The 21,698-nt window shown below is 46.5% G+C and overlaps 1 protein-coding gene and 1 non-coding gene across 2 annotated transcripts in view; both read left to right on the forward strand.

The window, feature by feature from the left end:
• LOC144159374 (uncharacterized) overlaps positions 1 to 21,698 on the forward strand; it is a 153,961-nt gene that overhangs the window by 110,693 nt on the left and 21,570 nt on the right. The window lies entirely within an intron of this gene.
• Trnat-cgu (transfer RNA threonine (anticodon CGU)) lies at positions 7,980 to 8,054 on the forward strand. The gene has a single exon. It is a non-coding gene; the product is annotated as a tRNA-Thr (tRNA).

The raw sequence follows: 21,698 nt of genomic DNA on the forward strand, positions 1-21,698 counted from the left end.
ATCTTTTCCAGTGCTCGCGAGCCGTGTCTAAGGCGTGATGATGATTTAACAAGGTTTTACGAACTAGACACTATTCCTTTTTACATGTATCTACATTTAATGCTGTACGAGTCATCCCGCTGGTCCAACATGTGATGAAATACTCTGAACATGCTAAGCTCCAGTGCTACTCCTAATTGTCGAGGACATGGCCTCCTGGCCGAAGGTCCACATTAGGGAAATGTAGAAGGCAGGCAGAGGAAGGGGGATGCAGGGAGGCGCGTACTTGACTGCGATATTCAGTAGCTGAGTGGCATGCGGCGAAAGAAACAAATATGAGAAAGTGAAAGCAACTCAGCGAAGTCTAATGGGTCAATCTCTAGTCACACCTGCATAGAAAACTGCATTTCACGGCTCCTAAGCTTTCGCCATCGCGCAGACCGAAAAGAAAACTAGATGCCTATGCCTACATGGCCGTAGCACTTCACAGCTGTTGGCGACCGAGGAACAGAGCGGAGCGGGCACGCATCGGGCTTATGAGCCAGTCTCCAAAACCTGTGCACACGTGCGTAACTATAAATACAGGGCAGAGAAACAACTTCTGATTTACAGTACAACCTCCTTAATTCAGACCCCGTTCATCGGGAAAATCGGTAAATTCGGCGCTCCGACTCCCTCCCTTCAAAAATTTACGTTGCCCTATGGCCGCGGACATTCATTATTTCTGCACAAATTTACCCGTGCACCCATTATTCCGTACCCAAAGCCTTTTCGACCCATCAGGTGGAACGCACACTCCCACGCGCACCCGCTGTTTGCCCCTTAGCGTTGGGGGGATTCCAGTGTACATCGCAGTTAGAAAACAACCGGCGGCGCCCGGTTATTTACTTGCTAGAAGCTATGGATGCTGTCGCTGTTCTGGAAGAATTCTGTTAAGATGCTCCACGCAATACCCTTACGCACCAGAGTCGTACGTTGGCAGCAATTCTTGCCTCAAAGTCAATGAGTACAATTTCGTTTTCTCGCACCGCCACCTGCGAACTCGAGCGTCTTTGCGGTCCAGCGGAGCACGTTGGAACCAGGGTGTCGAACCAGAATTTTTTCGGGTTCGGTTCGGGTTCGGGTTCAAGCATTTCGGGTTCGGTTCGGGTTCAGTTCCGGCGCACCATTCCGTTCCGGTTCGAACCGGTTCGAACTGGTTCAAACGGGTTCGAACGGGTTCGGAGAAAAAACAAGCAAGTGTGTTTTTTTCTGTTAATTTTTTTTTGTGCTCGGTTTTCGTTTCCTTGTCAGGTTTCCTTGTCAAAAACGAAGCCATAATGTAGGTTTTCTTGTGCAAATGTTTTGTTTTGGCCAAAAATAAGCAACCCTGCAACACTTTTTTCAACTTTGTTCGAAATCTTGAACGCTTGCAGAAAGTAGTCAACCAACACATCCAGTACTTAGATCAGGGAGTCGGAAAGTCCCTCAGACAAAAAGTACTGCTCTGTCTCCATCAGATAACTTACAAACTTGCTTGAACTATTTTTCTTTCTTCCCCACTCTTGGCGTTCTTCTACCGCTGAAATGACGTCATTACAGCGATGTAGCGGCTATTTGCCGGCTTTCCTTAAGTTGCGACATTAAAATGAAACCACAACAGCGAAGCAGAAACGGAAGGCGTATCTGCTGGGACGAGCAAATCCCGCACTGCTCCTCTGTGCTGGCAATAGCTATTACTTTTGCAGTGCTTCCAGATGCGAAGATAAGAGTGAGAGTATTGATCTAAAGTGTTGAAGAGTTCCTTTAACTGTAAAATGTACTGAAAAATGGTTTCTATAGTAGGTCCACGATTACAACATTAACTGAAGCGAAAAGAAAAATTCGCTCGGACACATAAGACTGCGTATTTGTATGAATTTAAAAGCCCTGTATTTTATGGCCGCAAGTTTATTTTTATTGATTTAGTTTCTTTCATTTTTATTACTTAATTTAATTTATTCTTGGATCATACCACTGCAGTTTTATACCCCGCAGTTGTTTTCTTGAGGAAGAAAATGACGGACGATTACGACACTCGCTAATGCGAAATTTGAGTCCAGCGCGAAATGTAGTCTTCTCGGCGACGGCGCATAAATGCTGTGCCCCAGGAAGTGATCGCGTCATCAGCTAATGCACAACGGCGCGCGGCATACTCTAACGTTATCTCGTAAGGGGTCGCCACTGTGAAGCACGTCTCGCATGGTCACGGAATTACGCCTCCCCCTTACACTTTCGCCATACTTGCAACCTCCATTTTCCTGCCAGCTCTATCTTCGGTGGCGTCTTCGTTTTGTCGGTTACAACGAGTCCAACGCTGAGGGACTACGCAAAACCACAGGAGCGGGTGCTTAAGGGCTGCGCTCTAACGCATGGCTCTACGTAGCCGCTTTGGAGCCATGTGATCCACTCCCTTCGCCGACAAGTGACGGGCCGCACATCGTGTCCAAATAATGCGTTCTCGCCACAGTCTTCTGGAAGGCAAACAGGTAGCCTCCTGACCAGTGGGCAGCACACGGGTGCCTCCGACGCCTCCCCCTCAACGCATCTTCGCTAGAATCTTCTGGCAATGGGCAGCCTCCCTGCAGACTGCCTATTGCCCCGTCCTACTAAGCAGACGACCCGTCCGTCCACAATCGTTTTAATGCGTACCATTCTTTGCCCACAGCAAGGACCGTGTAACCTCCTTCATTTCCACAAAAATACCGATTTCGCGGAAGTTCCACCTGTAATCGCTATAATAGCGTAAATGGAGATAACTGGTGGCACAAAATATCTGAAAAAATAAAAATAAAAAAAAGTAATCACCAAAACTGGCAAACTGTGTGACACCCTGCATTTACACAATAATGAGCATTTCGGTAAATTTCCACCTGCAATCGTTATATAGAGTAAATGGAGATAAATAGTCGAACAAAATTTATAAATGTAAAAAATAAAAAAAAATGTAAAATAATTGCTGAAACTGGCGAACCGTCTAACACCCTGCATTTCCACAATAAGGCAGATTTAGCGAGTTACAAATGTAATCGTTATAATCGCGCAAATGGAAATAATTGGTCGAAAGAAATTTTGAAAAACTATAAAATAAGAAAAATATTAAGCAATTAAGGAAAATAGGAAACCGCATAACTGCGTGCATTTCCACAATAATGGAGATTTCGCGAATATTCCATTTGTAATTATAGCAGCGTCAATTGAGATAATTGGTCGGGCAGGACTTATAAAAACCAAACAAATTGGCTGTAGAAACTCACACTGAAGACAAGCGGCATAGGAATGCTACGCATTAGTAGATAATTGTTTGAATTTCTTCAGAAATTTTTTAGTTCCCTGGAGTGTCGCCATGGTACAGTATTTTGCGTCTCCGCCGCCTCCCCCCTCCACCCGGGCGTCTCGTGGCGGGCCGCCCCTCGTCCCGAAGTCACGCATCCTCGCAGGAGTCGCCTGCATGGCAGGCAGCCAGGCAGGCAGGCAGTTTACTGGCGAGCAGGAAGTCTTTTTGGCGCGCAGGAGAGCCTGAGCGCCCAACATCTTTTTTGGTCCCACCAAATGACTAGGCACGCACGCGCGCATGCACCCCTGTTTTCGCACAGTGAGGCAAATAATTTTGCATTTAAATAAATTGATTGGTCTGCTAAGCTTTTCATGTACCCCTTGTTTCAACGGCGCTTTGGCTTTAACACGAAATCATTGGCACTGCTAGAAGTCGAAAACAGTCCCGCGTCGGCGTCAACCTCCGACTATCAAGTATTGCTGGTGGCGTTTGAAGCGATTTCCTTCTGCTCATCTTTCACATGCTAACGTACCAGTTAGAACGAAAGAACGGCTTTAATGACTCATTGGACGCCGTGTACAGGACGGCATTGGATAGGGAACCACCGGAGATAGGAAGTTGCTAAATGGCACTTCAGCGACAGGTGAGAGCGGTTGGGCTCTCGAAAGATAATAGCTGAGTGAAGTCACAAGCAGCCGTAATTATCCCTCGCAGAGAGAGGGAAAATGAACTTTAAATAAATCGAGGAAAAGTTCCAGAGAGGCGTCCTCATTCAAGGGGTAGAGTCAACAGTCGTTTCCATCAAGAGAAACTGATCTTCCAGGCCGGAGCTGGCCAAGGCTTTCTCCCAAATCTCTATGGAAACGTGTAGGTTGGGTGGATCTAGGGTAGACTTGTCGCAGCAGCCTACTGTGTGTATGAGGTTCCCAGGCTCCCCAAAGAAGTGACGAGATGGAGAGAATTTTATCCCGTCAAAGAGGTGAAGACTGGTGATGTGTGGGAAGGTGTTATTTCCTGGTTATTCGCTAGCGATTGGTGCGGGAAGGAATACGGTATACGGGAGAGCCTATAGTGCTAATTAATTTCCTGGTATGTATACAGGATGCATGCGCTCGGGCTCGGCTTCATCAGCGCTGGCTAAGCGGGTCAAATGTCCAGCCACGAGATTGGTGATCTTGTCTGCCGGCGATGCCAGTATGAGCTGGTGCCCATACAATCCAGCTGGTCTCGTTGGTGGTCTCTGCTTGTTCATTCGAAGTGTTGTAACATGCTAACATGCAATAGGCTGTTGGCAAAGTTGCGCCACGCCTGGTAAGAGTCTGTTATTAGACTTTTGGCGGCCTTTTGGCTAAGCGCACGTGCTATCGCCTCTTCCTCAGCTTGGAAGAGGCTATGTTCGGGGGTTGAGATGCTACACCTGTGGAAGGCTGCAGAACGGTAGCACGAAGAAACAGAAGGTATCGGAGAATGCTATGGGGCGTCTTTCACATCAAACCAGTTGATTGTTCCTTTTTTTTCTTTCAGTTTAGTTGCTTCCTAGTCTTAACTTATATATATACACATTTTGAGCACCTTTTGGTGAATATAATCATGCATTAGGCAATTAGTTTTTAACGTCATTGCGAGATGTAAATCGTACGCGAGAAATAACATAAGAGCGTAATACGTGCATAAAAAAGGCCTTTTATAGCATTCAAGTGGTCGACACATAACTTTCCGGCTATTTTGTGCGTAACTACATTTCCTGATTGGGCGAGAAAGAGAACGCTGCCAAATTTACAAATGCCAAGGACCCCAAATCTATCATGTTTGGTGCAACCCTCTAATCCGCCTTAACTGACCCGCTAATTCCTCTAATCCATATTAATCAACACCGCAGTCCCACTAATTCACATTAGTTCATTCACTCATCTCACTAAACCACCCTACTCTACCCGCTAATCCGCGTTAATCGACTTAAATCCTTGCAGCGAAATGCTATGCATTTACTTTAAAAGAGAAAATGAGAAGGCCCCAATTTTTTTTCAATTCTCATTTTCTCTAGGGCAGTAACCAGAGGACACAACGGCACTGTACAAGAAAAAGGGATGGTGACGTAGAGAACTGTGAGTGTTTGTGTCTCAGTGCGGTTTTTATATAAGTGCCCACTCAAACTAAAATAAGTGGAAGATACGGATTTATTGTTGACGGTGTCCCTGAAGGCCTTCACAAGCGGACACGGATGCATTCGAATTAACAACATGAAAAGTTCACACGATTTTAAACACACTGCAGATAGAAACCATAAAGAATACCCCATGATATGTTGCCACGGAATATGGGTTCTAACTTAAGTTATTGTAAATGCAAAAAGATAATTTGGGGAGATGGGCAACACCTAAAGCAATCTAATAGTGTATACAGACTTTACATTAAATTTAGGGTAATAATAAGATAAGAACCTTATGCGCCTTGGGAACTGCAGACTATGCAAAATATTGCGTGGTGCCGTCTGGCGAATGGTAAAAATATCTTCGGATGCAAGGTAGGGTACCGGGATGGAAAACTAGAAACCACAGTTTTGAGGCCCCGGAACGGGTTCGGAACGGTTCCTTCAATTCGTTCCGGTTCGGGTTCAGTTCCAAAATGGCGGAAAAAATACGGTTCCGGTTCAGTTCCGGTTCCGGGCAAAAATTCGGGTTCGGTTCCGGTTTTCGGTTCGGTTCCGGTTCCGGTTCGACACCCTGGTTGGAACACAGTACAGACCATCTGTCACATTCGAGTGCAATGTCACCCCCCTCTCTTCACTCCGCTTTCGTGTACTGTTAGATCTCCCATGATTACTGGTCCTTCAGTTACGTAACAATCGCGTGAAAAGCGCACAACCGCCCGAACCACGCATTACAGCGTGGTGTCGTAACACTGCCTTATCTCTGTGGGGACACGCTGCTCCCTCCGTCGCTGTTATTTCCGCAATTCATCCGGTTACACCCTGTGATTGTGACCCTGGGACAACACCGCCGGCTGGCGTCACCGACCCTTGGGCCCGAACAGTAAAAATGTTGATCGGAAGCCTGTATTTGAACTTCTATACATGATGTGACAGCTGTAGAGAACATTACCTTATTTCGCCTTGATATTGGATAAAAGTGCCTCTTGCGGTTTGTCCTTTTCAACGCGTAACCTGCTTACAGCTCATACCAAGGGGTTGGCACATGCGATTCCCAAAACTAACATTGTCAAGGCGCGGAAAGGAAAAATGCCCGCCGTTGCATTCGGGCAGGTGTACCCTATCCGAGCTCCGTCGCCTCCGACATGCGTGTGGTAGCGTGGTGAAGCGAGCGGCCACCAAATGTTGCTGCCTTGAAGATGACGACAGGGTCCCGGTGCAGTCTCGACTATGGGACCCTTGTCTGTATAATTCTGCTTTGTTACCTTCATCTTCTTGTAAGATTGAATAAACTTCTCCTTCTTCTTCTTATTCTTCTTAAAAAGCTGAAGGCAAACTTAACTGGTTTACTGCATGGCCCGAGATGAGCCGAAGGAAGAGGTTACAGTACAGGATCCGAGCAGAGTGACAGTATTGATTCTCTGCTCCTACAGGAATGAACTTCTGTGCTTGGGGCTCTATTTACACCCAAAGCGTTAGCGGTGAAACAAGCATTTTCTGTGCTTTTGCACGCCGCGCGTCATGGTACAGACACACATCACGTTCTTTCCAGAGTTCGTGAGGGGTCGGTAGTAGTGGCGCACGCTGAGTCCGAGAGGTGGGGAGAGGGGGTTTCTCCGGTGCGGCTTTCGCGTCCTTCGGACGTGTCTCTACACGTCCCGTTCCCCGCCACCGAAGTTTGAATCACGCCAACAGCGAGGCGCCAGTGATCCGGCCTTTCTCAGGCATGTAGCGGTTTCTTGGGATCCGCGCTCATCCTGTCTGGTTCTTCTCTTTGTGATCTTATTTCAACGCGCTGTTTCCAAAGCCACGTCGCAATACCAACTGGCCCAACTCTCCATCTGTTGGGATCCGTTGGCTGTCGCTGCAGGCCTGAGTCACCGACACAGAGGAGCCCACTAGAAAGACGCACGTAGTGGAGGCTCCGCCACAAAGCCGAAGAGTGCTACACGAAGCGTAAAGCACAGCGGCGCGCTGATTCGTAACACCGCAGAGATGTGCTGGCCGACGCTTTTGTCAAGCCGAACGTTAAACGTTGATGTCTAACGACGTTGCATGCACGTTGGCGGGCCATGAGTTGGACGGTGCTTGGTGCGGGATTAGGCTCAATGTTAGGACTACGTTAACGTTAAGATTAACAAGGTAAATAGGATATGCCCGGTGAGATTATTTACCAAAACTTATCTCTATTATTTTTCTCATCGCGCGAGTACCAAAAGTACACATTCTTACACAGGCATGGTATTGGTCAACTCTTTCCCCGGGATTTGGCGTTTCGTGCGCGAGTGCTAGAAATCACACAATGTGGCCAACATAGCATTAGAGTAGTCTCATGATTGCGGACTGTACATCACGCTAATGTGGTACAATCACCTTTAGAGCGTGGACTGTTACAAGTTTGTTTCGTGGCCGTTCCAGGGCTCATACTGTCGCTGTAATTACATTATCTGGGTTCCTTCTACGCATATATATCCGAGTGGTGCTGGCTACCACCCCTAAGCACAAGAACCAAAATACCTTAACCTAAATACTCGAGAAGGTGGAGGGAAAAGAGCCGCGCCGGTAGCGTAGTGGTCATCGCACCAGACGCGTATTCTGGAGGTAGTGGGTTCGGATCCCACCCGGCGGGCATTTAGTCTCCAATTTCTTTGTCTTTCCAAATTCGTTATCTGTTTCAATGACCTACCACATTCTCCTCTTTCCTTTCCAAGGTTTTCTTGACTGCCAACCCTTATTGCTGTCTTAATTCAACGAGCCCCTCATTTTCCCCTTCGGATTCGCTACATGCATAGCGAGGGCCTCTGTTCTGGCAGTCTTGTTGCCAAAGGTAGCTTAAGAGAGTTCAACGCCGGTCGACCACTCTTAACATGTCGTAGACACTCGAGTCAGGGCCCGACGGTTACAAAGAAGGTCCCCTCCATCCCGAGTAGTCCGAGTGCTGGCTACCACCCCCAACACAGGAAACAAAATACCTTAACATAAATACCCGAGAAAGTGGAGGGAAAAGAGCCCCACCAGTAGCGCAGTGGTCACCGCACCAGACGCGTATTCTGGAGGTCGTGGGTTCGGATCTCACCCCGCGGGCATTTTTTCGCCATTTTTTTCTACACTTTCTTTCTGTCTTCCCGAATGCGTCATCTGTTTCAATGACCTACCACATGCTCCCCTTTACATTCCGAGGTTTTCTTGAATGCCAACCCTTATTTCTGTCTTAATTCAACGAGCCGCTCATTTTCCCATTCTGGTTCGCTACATGCATACCCAGGAACACTGTTCAGGCAGTCTTGTTCCCAAAGGTGGCTTAAGAAAGTTCTACGCTGGTCGACCACTCTTGACATGTCGTAGACACTCGAGTCAGGGCCCGACAGTTAGAAAGAAGGTCCCCTTCACCCCGAGTAGTCCGAGTGGTGCTGGCTACGACCCCCAACACAAGAAACAAAATACCTTAACATAAATACCCGAGAAAGTGGAGGGAAAAGAGCCCCGCCAGCAGCGTAGTGGTCATCACACCAGTCGCGTATTCTGGAGGTCGTGGGTTTGGATCCCACCCGGCTGGCAGTTTTTCTGCAGTTTTTTTCTGTCTTTCCCAACTTGTCATCTGTTTCAATGACCTACCACATTCTCCTCTTTGCTTTCCGAGGATTTCTTGACTTCCAACCCTTATTTCTATACATATATATATATATATATATATATATATATATATATATATATATATATATATATATATATATATATATATATATATATATATATATATATATATATATATATATATATATATATCAGGGTGTCGAACCGAAAAAAATACCGGTTCGGTTACGGTTCGGGTTCGGGTGAAATAATTTCGTTCCGGTTCAGTTCAGGTTCGACAAAATCACGTACCGAACCGGTTCACGAACCGGTTCGGGAGCTTGAACCGGTTCGCGAACCGGTTCGACGAGTTGAATTATCACTGAAATTAGAAAAAAACATTTACTAGTTTAAAACGACCGTCAAGTCAAAACACAAACAAAAATTCAAAATTCTGCTGTTCCCCAAGGGCAGTGGCGCAATTGCAAAGCAAACTTTAAACAATCACGAGATATTAGAAAAACAAATGAAGTGGCGACGATTTACCACCTTCTTTCTCGCTCAGACATTATGTTGTACCAGCGACTATTCATAAAGCCACCGCCAAGACATATGACGGTGGGATATATTTTCTGTCCTTTCCTTTTTTGTTGAAATCGCAATCGTCGCTATGCAATCACCCATCACGCTAACCTTGAAGCCTTAAATTTAGTCCTGCGTACTGGCGCGTTCAAATACCAGCGCTTAATACCAATGGCGCACATTTTTTTATATTTGTAACAAAACAGAAAAATCCTACAACAGGCACATAAATACTACCAATGAATTAGAATATTTGGTCACCCTGAATAATTTGTTAGCTGTCACCTTATCGAATGTGTTAGCCACACTTTTGTTAAAAGTAAGCTTTAGTTAATGCTCAGTCACTGCATTATTGCTCTGACCACTGCAATTCCTTTTGCGATACCGAAAGTGTGCATTACAATCAATATGTCATCGTACCGCCTGAACCCCTACCATCGTTCCGTGTGCTACATTGCGGAATCTTATAACAGATAATGCGGTTACAAAATGAAAGGGAAATTTGTCACGCGGAGCATGAGATGGGACTTTTTGGGTAGACGCTCTTTAATTCGTCCACAGCAGTACTCCCCTCCGGAACGAGTCGCAGTAGAAGCAATGTAGCGAGTTGGGCAAACGGCTTAGCAAACGGCTTAGCCACTGAGCAGCTCCTGCGGTCACACTTGTCAAGTATTAATAATTTGCAGGTGTCGGTCCTTTTAAACAAATTATGAAATGCAAAAAGTTTGCACACATCGGGTGTGAGCTTTCGCTGTTGCGCAGTGGAGCACTCCTGCAGCCTGATTGCTCCAATGAAGTCGCAACTAGGGAAGGGCAAAGTCGTTTTATATCCCCTGCAAGCTGCCGAGAATGACATTTCGTTTGGTCAGCTTGCACTACGCTCGCGCCTCCAGCAGCAACAGATCATTGCTACAATGGTGCTAATTCATTTCCCCTGTTGTTACATAGAGCGTGATAGTGTTCAATTGTCGGGAGGGGAAAGTACCCGAGCAAGTACGAAGTTGATGGTACGTGAAAGAAAAAAAGGCCTGAATTGCATTGACTGTGCAATATCAACAACAGAGGGTCGAACCGTTTCGGCATGAACCGGTAACCGTTATTTCTTTTTTCGGTTCAGTTCCGGTTCGGTTTCAGCGCGCTCAAAAAATAACGGTTCGGGTTCGGGTTCAGTTCCGGCAAAAATATCGGTTCAGTTCCGGTTGACGGTTCGGTTCGGTTCCGGTTCGACACCCTGATATATATATATATATATATATATATATATATATATATATATATATATATATATATATATATATATATATATATATATATATATATATATATATATATATATATATATATATATATATATATATATATATATATATACAGTCGCAAATTGTGCTATCTCCAAGAAATTTGATACTTTGTGTTAACTATCATCAACAGCTATGTCTGTCAATTTTCATGGCAGCCCGGTTCAGTCGTTAGCGATTTCTAGGAAAGGAACTTCAGTTGGAGGTCTACAAATAGAGTTCGCCCGTTTACTGAAGCTCAAGGTACTGATTCCATAGCCAAATCAGTATCAAGCGTGTGTTGGGTGTTTGTTGGGGTATCGGAATTATGTGAACATGTAGGTTTAAGACTTCCGGTCGCAGAAAAGCCGGCGTTGTCAGTGGCGTTGATGGTATAAGGAAATTCAGGGGGGTTGAAATATCCCTTAGCTCTGACTTGCAGATGGCGTGAGAGAAGAAGAGGAAAGATATCTACCCGCCGCGGTGGCTCAGTGGCTAAGGCGTTGCGCTGCTGAGCACGAGGTTGCGGGTTCGATTCCCGGCCGTGGCGGCCGCTTTTCTGATGGAGGCTAAAAGCAAAAACGCCCGTGTGTACGCGATTTCGGCGCACGATAAAGATCCCCAGGTGGTCAAAATTAATCCGGAGCCCTCCACTACGGCGCGCCTCATCGCCTGCGTTGCGTCGGCGCGTTAAACCCCACAATCAATCAATCAAGATATCATCGCTCGTGGGCGCCACTTGCTGATACGGTGACGTGAGCGCTAGGGTGTAATGCGGCGTAGCGCACGCTCCATTTTGATAGACCTGTGATGAATGCGCTGCTGGATATATGTGCCGGGCGCACTAGAGTCTTCCTCTTCGCCAAGTACCGGCGCGACGTCTACGTCAACTGGTGCTCAACCACGAGGGCGTCCACGCAAGACGGACGCAGAGCAGGCGTAGAACAAAGCTCGCCCCATAGAGGCATCACATTCCACACTTAAAGCAAATTATGAGTGTCGTCCGAATTTTTTTTTCGTGGCTATAAATGCCCGCAGTTACAACAAGTAATGCTTGGGGTTCACACTCGCCTCGCAGTTGGTATATATGAAAACAAAAAGGAAGCTGCGTTGCCGTTCTGTTAACGATTACACTGTCGTGCGGTATCTCTCCCGTGATGTCAACCTGTCACTCACATTATAGCAAACAAATAACGCGGAAAACTATCCTCTCAGTGCTCGCGTTGAGTGGCAGCAAACCTTCTGTAAGCGGCTCATACACGAAACCGTTACTTGCTGACCGACGCGACACTTCTCTTCCTTCAGCGACGCGCTGCAGGTCGAGCACAAAATGAACTGAAGTGCGTGTAAAGAAACTAGTCTTTGAGCAGAGGCGCCTCTGATAGTTCTAACGTCGCAGATGAACCAGAGACAAACGCATCCTGAGAACATCGTTCCTTGCTGATTCTCGGAGAGCTTTCGTTCTAAGTGGTTATGGGTCATCGCACTTCGTGTTGGTCTGCTCCGTACAGTTATACTCGCTTGTATCAGTGGCCACTGACACAACAAGTCCAGTTGTACTGTTGTCCCCGTGGTGTGCAATCCGGCGATGTTGCTGGGTGGCTCCGAAGTCACCGCACGGTCGCTTTCACCCCACTATTGCAGAAATTTGGGCAGCGCTGTGAACTTCACGGCGCACATTTTTAATCTAGCGCGTCACTAGCGCTCCTTACCCAATGCTTTCTAAATAATTGGCCCAATTTCAACAACGTCTTTGTACGCATGCTACTTGGGCTGCATCAGTACACTGCTTCTTGCATAGCACATCTATGATACCCCACTAGGTACCATCGATGTGCAATGCAAGAAGTAGTAGGTTAGAGGCTAAGGAATTGCGCAGCTGAACACGAATCTTCGGGTTCGATTCCTGTCCACTGTGGCCGTGTTTTTGTGGAGCCAAAAAAACAATAAGGGATGTGTGCCGAGTTGTCGGCTCATGTTAAAGATCTCCAGGTGGCCTAAATGAAGCCCTCCAGTACGGCGCGCATCATAGGAGTGGTGCAACTTCTATGTTATATTGTAAGTGGAGGTGGGCTTTATATCCCTTTCCTGCCCAACAGAAAGATTTTAGAAAAGATGGCCACAAGTAACTAAATTTTGTGTATTTACACCTTCCTAATGATGCTTCGACAAGTGAAAATGGAAAGCTCAGTGTATTTCACACTGAAAACGAACCCACACATATGTGTGTGCCGGGCTTCTATTCGTATGTTCTGCGGTTGGTAAGAATACCTTAAAAACGACATCAGGTGCAGAAAAACTGCATTTTTACGTATTATTTATAAGTTTTGTATTGTTTTCAGGAGTACTTATATTATAAATAGGATTTGGTGAAAATAAGTAATAAAGAAGTTTTAATTATGATAATTATTATTATAATTAATAATTTTATCGCAAGTAATTTCGGAACTAGTTCAAGGTTAAGGCACATCAAAACATTACCAACGAGCCAGCACAAAACCGCGAATAAATGAGACGACAAGAAAGCAAGAAAAAAATTGGCCGCGTATCTGCTCCTTTCGTTGCAAATGTCGTCAAAAGACGATAGTCTTTGTAGACATTTGCCAACGAAATGCCCCCCTGCCCCCCCCCCCCCCTTTTGCATTCCCGCTCACCTTTCATGCTGTTTCTGTACCGTCACGCTCATCCCAAGGTAAACACACTAAAGGTTTGCGCAAGGTGATTTGAATTTACCGCGTTCCACTGCTACAGGCCGGGTTCCTCCATGCCAGCGCTGCAGTACGGCGGAGACGCGCGTGAATGGAGGCGGCCGACTACAAGGTTTATAGAACGCGAGGCCGTGCTCCACGTGCGTTCCAAGCAGAACGTAGAACCTAGCTAGTGGAACCTTTAGTTGCTGTTGCCATGTGATTTTTCATACGCCGCCAGGAGGCGGCGGTTTTCTTCAGTAGCTGTAGAATATCATTTGCTATGGAAAAACCAAGCATCCATGAATTTTTTAATAAAGGAACACTGTAAATATCCCTTGTGTACTAATTTCTTGTCTTATATTTGCGTAAAGTCTTGTTCTTGTTCAACAAAGTTGTCAAGTATGAACATATAAACCAGGCTTAGACGTTTACATTTGGCTGTGAGTATATAAGACTATTGCGCAGTAAGAAGTTTACTTTTGACGGGTGGCTGAATCGAGTTACAGACAGACAGACGGACAGACAGACAGACATACAAACATACAGACAGACCAAAATTTCTGGGTTTAAGTAGCCCAAGAAAGACTATCGTCTTTAAAAATATTTATCGCTTGCGCTGCAGAGCACGAGCCCACAACCCTGTACCCTAGGAAAATTTTCGTGACGGCGTGACGACGATAGCCCAGCCCACACATTTGTGTGGGTGCATTTTTCAAGCGTACACGAAGGGAACGGGTGAACGGGTGAAAGGGAACGCACACGAAGGGAACGGGTGTATTTTTTAGCCGATTGTGTTTTCCCAAGTCCTGCAAGTCGTGTATTACGCTTGTATTTCAGAAAATACGAGAATAGCAAGAAGAAATATCAGTTTCAATCAAGAAGAAATATCAAGAAGAAATGTCAAGAAGAAATATCGCGCCGGCTGGAGCGCGGTTGTTAATGTGCAATTTCCCGCCCCCTGTTGGCGAAATGAGTGAACTACCGAAACCAATAAAGTCTCCTACGCGTTCGCAGAACCCAGGGCTGTAAAACTGAAACCGAAACAGGTGCAACTTAGTAAACGAATTTATTGACCCACACGTTTGTGTGGGCTGGGCCGTAAAGGGATATAGCATGCTTTCATGACGACTGGCTTTGAATACAAACCTGCTTCGGCAAAATATTTCATTAGTAAATGAAATAAAATAAAATGTATATAAATATAGAGTATGACGCATGGGGCAGCGTAGATACCAATTGCTATTTGTATAAACTCATGCTACAGGTTAAAAATACCAGAATTTAAGAATGCACTGAAGGTTTTACCCCTCAATAAGGTAATGTGCTGGTGTTTACAAAGAAAACAAGACATATGTGCGCACAACAGAAGGAAAGACCATTCAAAACACAATATAAAGATGCAGGTACGTTGGAATGGTAGGAAATTCCCCCCTTGCCACCGATCAAAAAGGAAGTGCAGTCAGGGATGAGAATCCCAACTGATGGCATCAGAAAGAAGGGCGAAGGGAGCACAGCGGCCTGAAGACATGCGTTTTCAAAAAACGCATCTGATGGGTGAACAAAGCATTATTCCGCACGCATAGCGAGACTGGGCGGCCGGGAGTGCGTGCATGCTGGGGCGGCAGCAGAGTAGCACTCATTATCTTCATTACAGGGACCGTGCCCAGTCCCCGTATTCAAACACACAGTTGCTCCTCCCTTCGTGGCGGGGGAGGGCGTTACGTATCATCAGGCGCCGGGGTGATGGCACAGCCATCGCCTCCTGTATTTTTACATACAGAAGGCGATGGCACAGCTCACGGCAGGGAGCTTGGCACGGCATGCGGGCGCCATGTTGCCGGCTTGGCTTAGCCGTGTGGGTCGAGGTAAAACGTTCGAGCAGCGCGACAAGCGTCGACTTGGCGCTGAGCGAAGCGAGACCGACCACGGGAGGCTCGAATCAATACGCGTGAGCGGAGCGCACCTTTGTTTACCAAAGGGCATGCTCGGGGCGCGATTCTTCCTTGCAAGGCCCGCTCCTCAGGGGTCATCGGCGCTGGCAGGCGGCCCTTGGCCAAATAAAGTGCTACGCGGAAACGGGCGCGCGCACCGCCTATCCGCAAGAGATTCGCGACAGAACGCGGCGGTCGGCAGTGCGGCGGCTTCCCTCTATCTCGACGACGTTGGCAATCAATCGATCAATTTGCGACACCTCGCAAGTTGAAACTGATGAGAAGGAGACGTGCTGTTTACCGCCTTGGGCGCTCGTACGGGGACCGCCTCCTCCCACCCGTCGCAAGCCTGCGGGCCACTAGAATGCCCTTCCGTATTTTGCTGCTAACTATATCCCTGATATCGCTGGTAATCAACGCTATGGTGTTTGCTCTCTTCTCCCCGAATTATTTCTGGCCAATATGTACACTCCGTCCAACCCCAACTGACATTGGCTGACGCAGCGTTTTCTTCTGGGGAGAAAGCGCACTTTTCATAGACAACTTAGCGCAAGACACTATCCACAGAAGTCCGATGATACGTTCCTTAGGAGACAACCGGACTGTTGGAGGCTTTCTTTTTTTTTTTGCTGGAAAATAGGACAGGTACCCGGAAATTAACAAATACGGCTCTCTTCAACGTAGAAGGGCCTTTCCTTACTTGTGTCGCCACGTACGCGCATTTAATTTTATGGCGAGACTGGCACGGTGTGTTGATTATATGCACGATACGTTCTGCCTCATTTGTTTCAACTTCGAAGGAGAGATATGTTTCTTTTCACTCCTCGAAAATCAAGGACATATCTTCTACTTGTGTACGAAACAGGACGTGTCCCCAGTTCGCCTGGTGAACGGGCAATGGCCGAGATTACGTTCACCTTAAATAACTCAAATAGTGAGATATAATGATAGTCGTTTAGATTAATACTAACGTTGAAAGTGAATGAATGGAGCCCCTCAGATGCAATCAAATAATTTTTGTTCACCAGGCTTGTATTCATGTTAAATTATTTTTATACGAAAAAGAACTACTCCATGAAGAGTTGAAAAAAAATTAAAGTATTTATCGATATTTTAACGTTAAGGATATAAAGAAATGTTTCAAGGGTAGAACTACGCTATCTCAAAGCAAGGATAGCTGCGAATGCTTACAAGACACTTCGGTTATTGTCTGCATATATTTGTTTTTCATACGTCAAACAACCACCTGCGCGAATTTAACATTCGGTTGCTGGGAAACGGGCGCAGGTTTGAGTCCAAGCAACTAAAGCAACGTTTTATTTTTTTTTTAAACAATATATGGAGGTGAATTTTTATTTCAAGTTCTCTTGAAAGAAATGTATGACCTCATGCTTCCGCGCATCATTTGACCAACTGACAGTAGAGGCTTTCAAACAAATCTATTCAGGCTGAGGGCGACAAACAACAATTGTACGAACAGAAGCATTTAATCATGAGAACGATAACAAAACAGTTCCATAGAGCGTGTCCTTAAACCATCCTGCAGCCCAGGCAACAAGAACAGCACAGCGTCTTTTATGGAGTTTGTAACTGTTTTTTTTTCTGCGCGAGTAAATGATAACGAGCAAAGAAGTATTAATGTGCGTGAAAACCGTATATAAGATGGAACACAAACGGGGTCTTTTCAGTGTTTAGCCTCGATTCAAATAGTGTGAGGCAACGAGTGCAATAATTAGGAAATATGCAGCATGTGTGTTTGTTAACAGCAGACGAGATTCCTTGGCTGATTGCGGTTCAGAAAAGGTTTGTCCTTGGCGTCCAGCTTCCGTCTGTAGCAACATACATAACGAAACGAAGTCCTCGCATTAAACAAGACAATATAAATGTGGCTGGATAAAATTCAAGGCAGAATGCAATCATAACACATTGTAGAAAATTGCCCAATAGATAGCGTGCGCGGGAGTTCAAACATCTGAGCGGCAGAAAATAAGCTAAGGGGAAAACGAAGTTCCATAAAACTTACGACACTTAAAAGTTCCGCATATTACATATAAAAGCAAGTACCAAAAACGCTTGAAAAGTTTTAGCCGCTACCGACGATCATCCGCATTTATGAAGTATATGGCACCTCTTCATGCGTAATGCTCACCAAAAGCGAAGCCTTCGCCGATGATAAAACGTTAATCTTTACGTTAAAGAGAGAGAGAACGATCTTTAATGAAGTCTGGCGATGTTTGCCGGGCTAAAATGCCTAACTTGCTACGCCAGTTGATGACGTGATGATGATGATGGCGATGATTTTGAAGAACTTGATGCGCACAGAGACGTTGAGTTATTTACAGAGACTGATCTAGACCTGTGTGTTGCAGGAACTCCTTCAGAGCTTTTGTAGACCGTAAAGCACGCTTGGGACATTCCCACGGTCCTAAAACGCCCTTTAGTTGAATGTCCACGGAAAGCCGCAGTCCCAAAGACACACTCTCTGCGCACTAAATCGGGCACATTCACAGAGCGGGTGCAGGAGAGTTCCTCGCACATCGCAGTGTGGGAAGAGTGGTGACGTAGTCCGTTTCATCTTACAGAGGAAGTGGCGCCTCTATGCGACATTCAACCACATGCGATGTAGAATTGCTTCTACTCGCTTGTAGGGTCCTGGTGGTATTTTGACTTTGCTGTTTAGATCACTGGAAGATAGCGGCGCGTAATGACAAGATACGTCATCCCAGGTTGCACGCTGCATGTTCCATGCCACGCTACATGCAAGGACAGATCCATCTTTCCTGGAGAATGGTATGGATATTGCCTATGCACTATGGTTATGCACAATGGATGTAGCAATGTCCGCCTTCACATTTCCAGTTATCCCACAATGGGCTGGAATCCACTGGACTGCTATGTGAGGGTGCGTTTGTAGAGCTTGGAGATGATGGGCGTATACGTCAGACACAAGCTTGTCTTTTGGAAATGACGCTAGGCATTGAAGTGTAGCCCTAGAGTCTGTGTAACCCAATCTTGTACCGGCTGCTTGGCTACGTTAGACGTTAAACGATGATTAAACGCTAAACCTTGTCTTGACGCGGGTACAAAAAGACACGTGCGCTCGACTAACGCACACCACAATAGAATTCTACTATCCTTCGCAAGAAGGAGACACTTGCTTTTAGGGAACTGAAGGACAGAGTCACACTGAAATCCGCCTTAAAAACTCGCACCCCATGACTGGTTATCCACAGGAGAGAAACCTCATTGAAAAAAAACTCCCTTTTGCGGCGCCCGCGTGGGTGGCAACTCTCATGCGCCTCTCTGAAGTCTGACAGAACGTGGTTGGTCTTTACTGTAATATAAAGCGAGAGGAAGGGGTCAGAGGAATTAAACTGCTGTGTGTTACAGCGAATCTATTTGCCACTGGTCCCTGTATCGCATCCTCTCATGCGTTCTCATGGAGGTGTACTGGCCGGCTTACGTCCGTATTGTGGACAAGAATGACGGAGCCGTCATTCTTGCCGGCCGTTATTCTCGTTCATAATTCTTGTCCACACTCATCAGCCCCCCTCCCCTCATCTGCAGCCGTGCGATGAACGGTGGGTGAGTGGGGGGAAGAGAGTGTGGCGGCGGCGCTGTGACAGCACTGTCATAATTTTCGAGACCACGCCCTGACAACATGCACTGTCAGCCTGCGATCACTCAAAACTGAGCAGGTAGCAGGATGACTGAACGGGACGGCATACAACGCGCAGATCGGCAACTCAACAGAAGCTTCGCTGCCATTACCCCTTCGCAAAGAGCACTCGACATAAAAGGTTTTTGAGCGGAAGCTTTCTTAGTGGAACCGATGGCGTCGGGTCAAATAACTGGTGCATTTCCCCATAGACCGGTTGGTAAACTGGAAAGCTCTGATAAGATCTCTGGACACACGGGCCGTGCGTGAAACCTGGCTTCCATTGCATCAAAACGATTACCTGATAAATCGCTCAAAAGAAGCGGTTCTGCATAGGACAATACACGCATCGATAATGAAGAAGGAGTAGTAGTACAATGGCACACCTTTATCCCATGAACCACGTATCGGTATGCATTTAGATAGTTCGTAGGTGCGTTTGCATGGGGCGCGAAAAATCGCCGCATGGGTTCGCTCTTCCTTTGCGATTTGTGCCCTGAAGTTTTGACGATAGATTGGATGCAATTTCAGTGAAGGTTGGACGCACATTTTGCGAAGGTTTCGACGCCATTTTGACGCAGTTTTGATGTGAGATTGCTTTCGCGCTTCTCTCAGCTTTCTTTGGGAAGGGATTGTAACGTTTTTTTTTTTTTTGGTAGAATGTAATGTGTGCCTTATTCCAAGCAAAACGATGTGGCCCGTCCTACCTAAGTCTTGGGGCTGCTGGTGTAAAGAAAAAGTGTACCTGATACGATTATCGGGACCTTCAAAAACAGCGTTCTCCTACTTTAAGATAGCTTATGTTAGAGACGCTTTCATTACAGCATTAGATCACAGTGTTGATGACTATTTTGCCGTGACAGCTGCCAATAGCTTATTATGGGGTACTTTTTCGCTGCATGTGGCATTCACCGCTGCACTTCGCCGGTATCACAGCGCATGTGCGGCCATAATGGGAGATCATTTTGTGAATCTTGAGAAATCCGGGAGCATCTTGTCACTCTTCCTCGTGGACTTGAAGCTCGGCCCAATGGGTACACCACTTGCTACTGCTTTAGAAGTCTGCAACACAGCGTTTCTCGCATGGCCCTCGTATACTACACCATGCAAGCCGAGGTTTGCGCTCTGACCTTTTCGGTAGTGACGTCTGCTCGCTTTAGCCGCAGCGTTGGCTTTTTGTCGGGCTTTCTCGTGCCCACCAATAATAGTGCTTCGTTGCTGCCGTCATTTCAATTCCTTCCTCCTGCGCCGCCTTGAATTGCACTGGGTGCACACTTCATTTTTCAACGAGTAGAAGCGGTGGCGGGAGCCACGACCCGTCGAGACTGGAGCCACTAAATAAGCTCGGCAGAGGCCTGTCGTGAGCAGCGCTTCCACTAAACGCCCCCCTAGCAACGTCGGCTTCGGTTCGAAGTCAGGGACACCGCAGCCTTCCCGCTCTCCCGATAGATGTTCTCTCCCGTTCTTGGGTCTTCTAGAGTGCTCAGAAAATGTAGCTCTTCTGTCGCTCTGCCGAGAAGTCAACGGCGAGAATTTTTGCAGATATGCCTCATCTATTGGTCACAAAATAAAACGATATGGGCTTGCCAGTTCGCAAATTTTGTTTCATTGATTGTAGGATTTTCATGCGCCGACGCAACGCAGGCGATGAGGAACGCCGTAGTGGAGGGCTCCGGATTAATTTTGACCGCCTGGGTATCTTTATCGCGCGCCAAAATGTTTTACACGCGGGAGTTCGCAAGTTTTGGAGATCGAACGCAGGCCCCACTACTTTTGGAGCGGGAATGCGAATCACCCGGCCAATAGCATTCACTGATAACAAGCTATAATTGCTGCCTTTCTTTTCAATTGTTGGGGTCGGTGTCCGGCGCCTGACAGGCGGCGAACACAAAAGTTCGCCACGGCTTGTAGATTTAGCGCTACCGGAAATAGCGAAAATAAATACCGTTTCTCCGCGACACGCATGCCCATGCAGCCATGGCACGCGACACATGCCCGCATGGTGACTTGACGAATAATGGCAATGCCAATACATTTCTCCGCCTGGGAGGTCATCTACCACATGCCAATACACACATATGCGCCAACGGCACGTGCCCACGCTTAATTTTTTTTATCGTTTTAAAACGACAATGGTACGATGTGCCGCATGAAATATTATAGTTCGAGGATTGTCGTACTCATACAGCCGTAAACCATCAACTGCCGCTGTAGGTGGCACAGTAGAAGCTCGTTAATTCAAACTCGGTCAATTCGAACTTCCGGTTAAGTCGAACTTACGCCCTGTTCCCGAAAACTCGCGATAATTTGAACGCGTTGGTATCGAGAACGGTTAATTCGAACTATGATCCCCTGGTTTCCCTTGCTCCTCGCAGAAGAAGCCGGCCCAGAGTGATTACAATGTGATGCGAACCAAAACCAAACCAAATTTACTAGAAATGCAAAGCAAAGAACCAGAAAAACAGCAGCGTAGCGAAAGAAATACACAGCTGCGACAGCTTATTTCGCTTCTACAAAGGGCGCCGCGCCACCGGCGCCAGTGCTCCGGCGCATTATTATTTACA

This window comes from Haemaphysalis longicornis, unplaced genomic scaffold, assembly GCF_048455015.1.
Source record: "Haemaphysalis longicornis isolate Haplotype H1 unplaced genomic scaffold, Haemaphysalis longicornis Haplotype H1 scaffold_1, whole genome shotgun sequence".
Taxonomy (NCBI): domain Eukaryota; kingdom Metazoa; phylum Arthropoda; class Arachnida; order Ixodida; family Ixodidae; genus Haemaphysalis; species Haemaphysalis longicornis.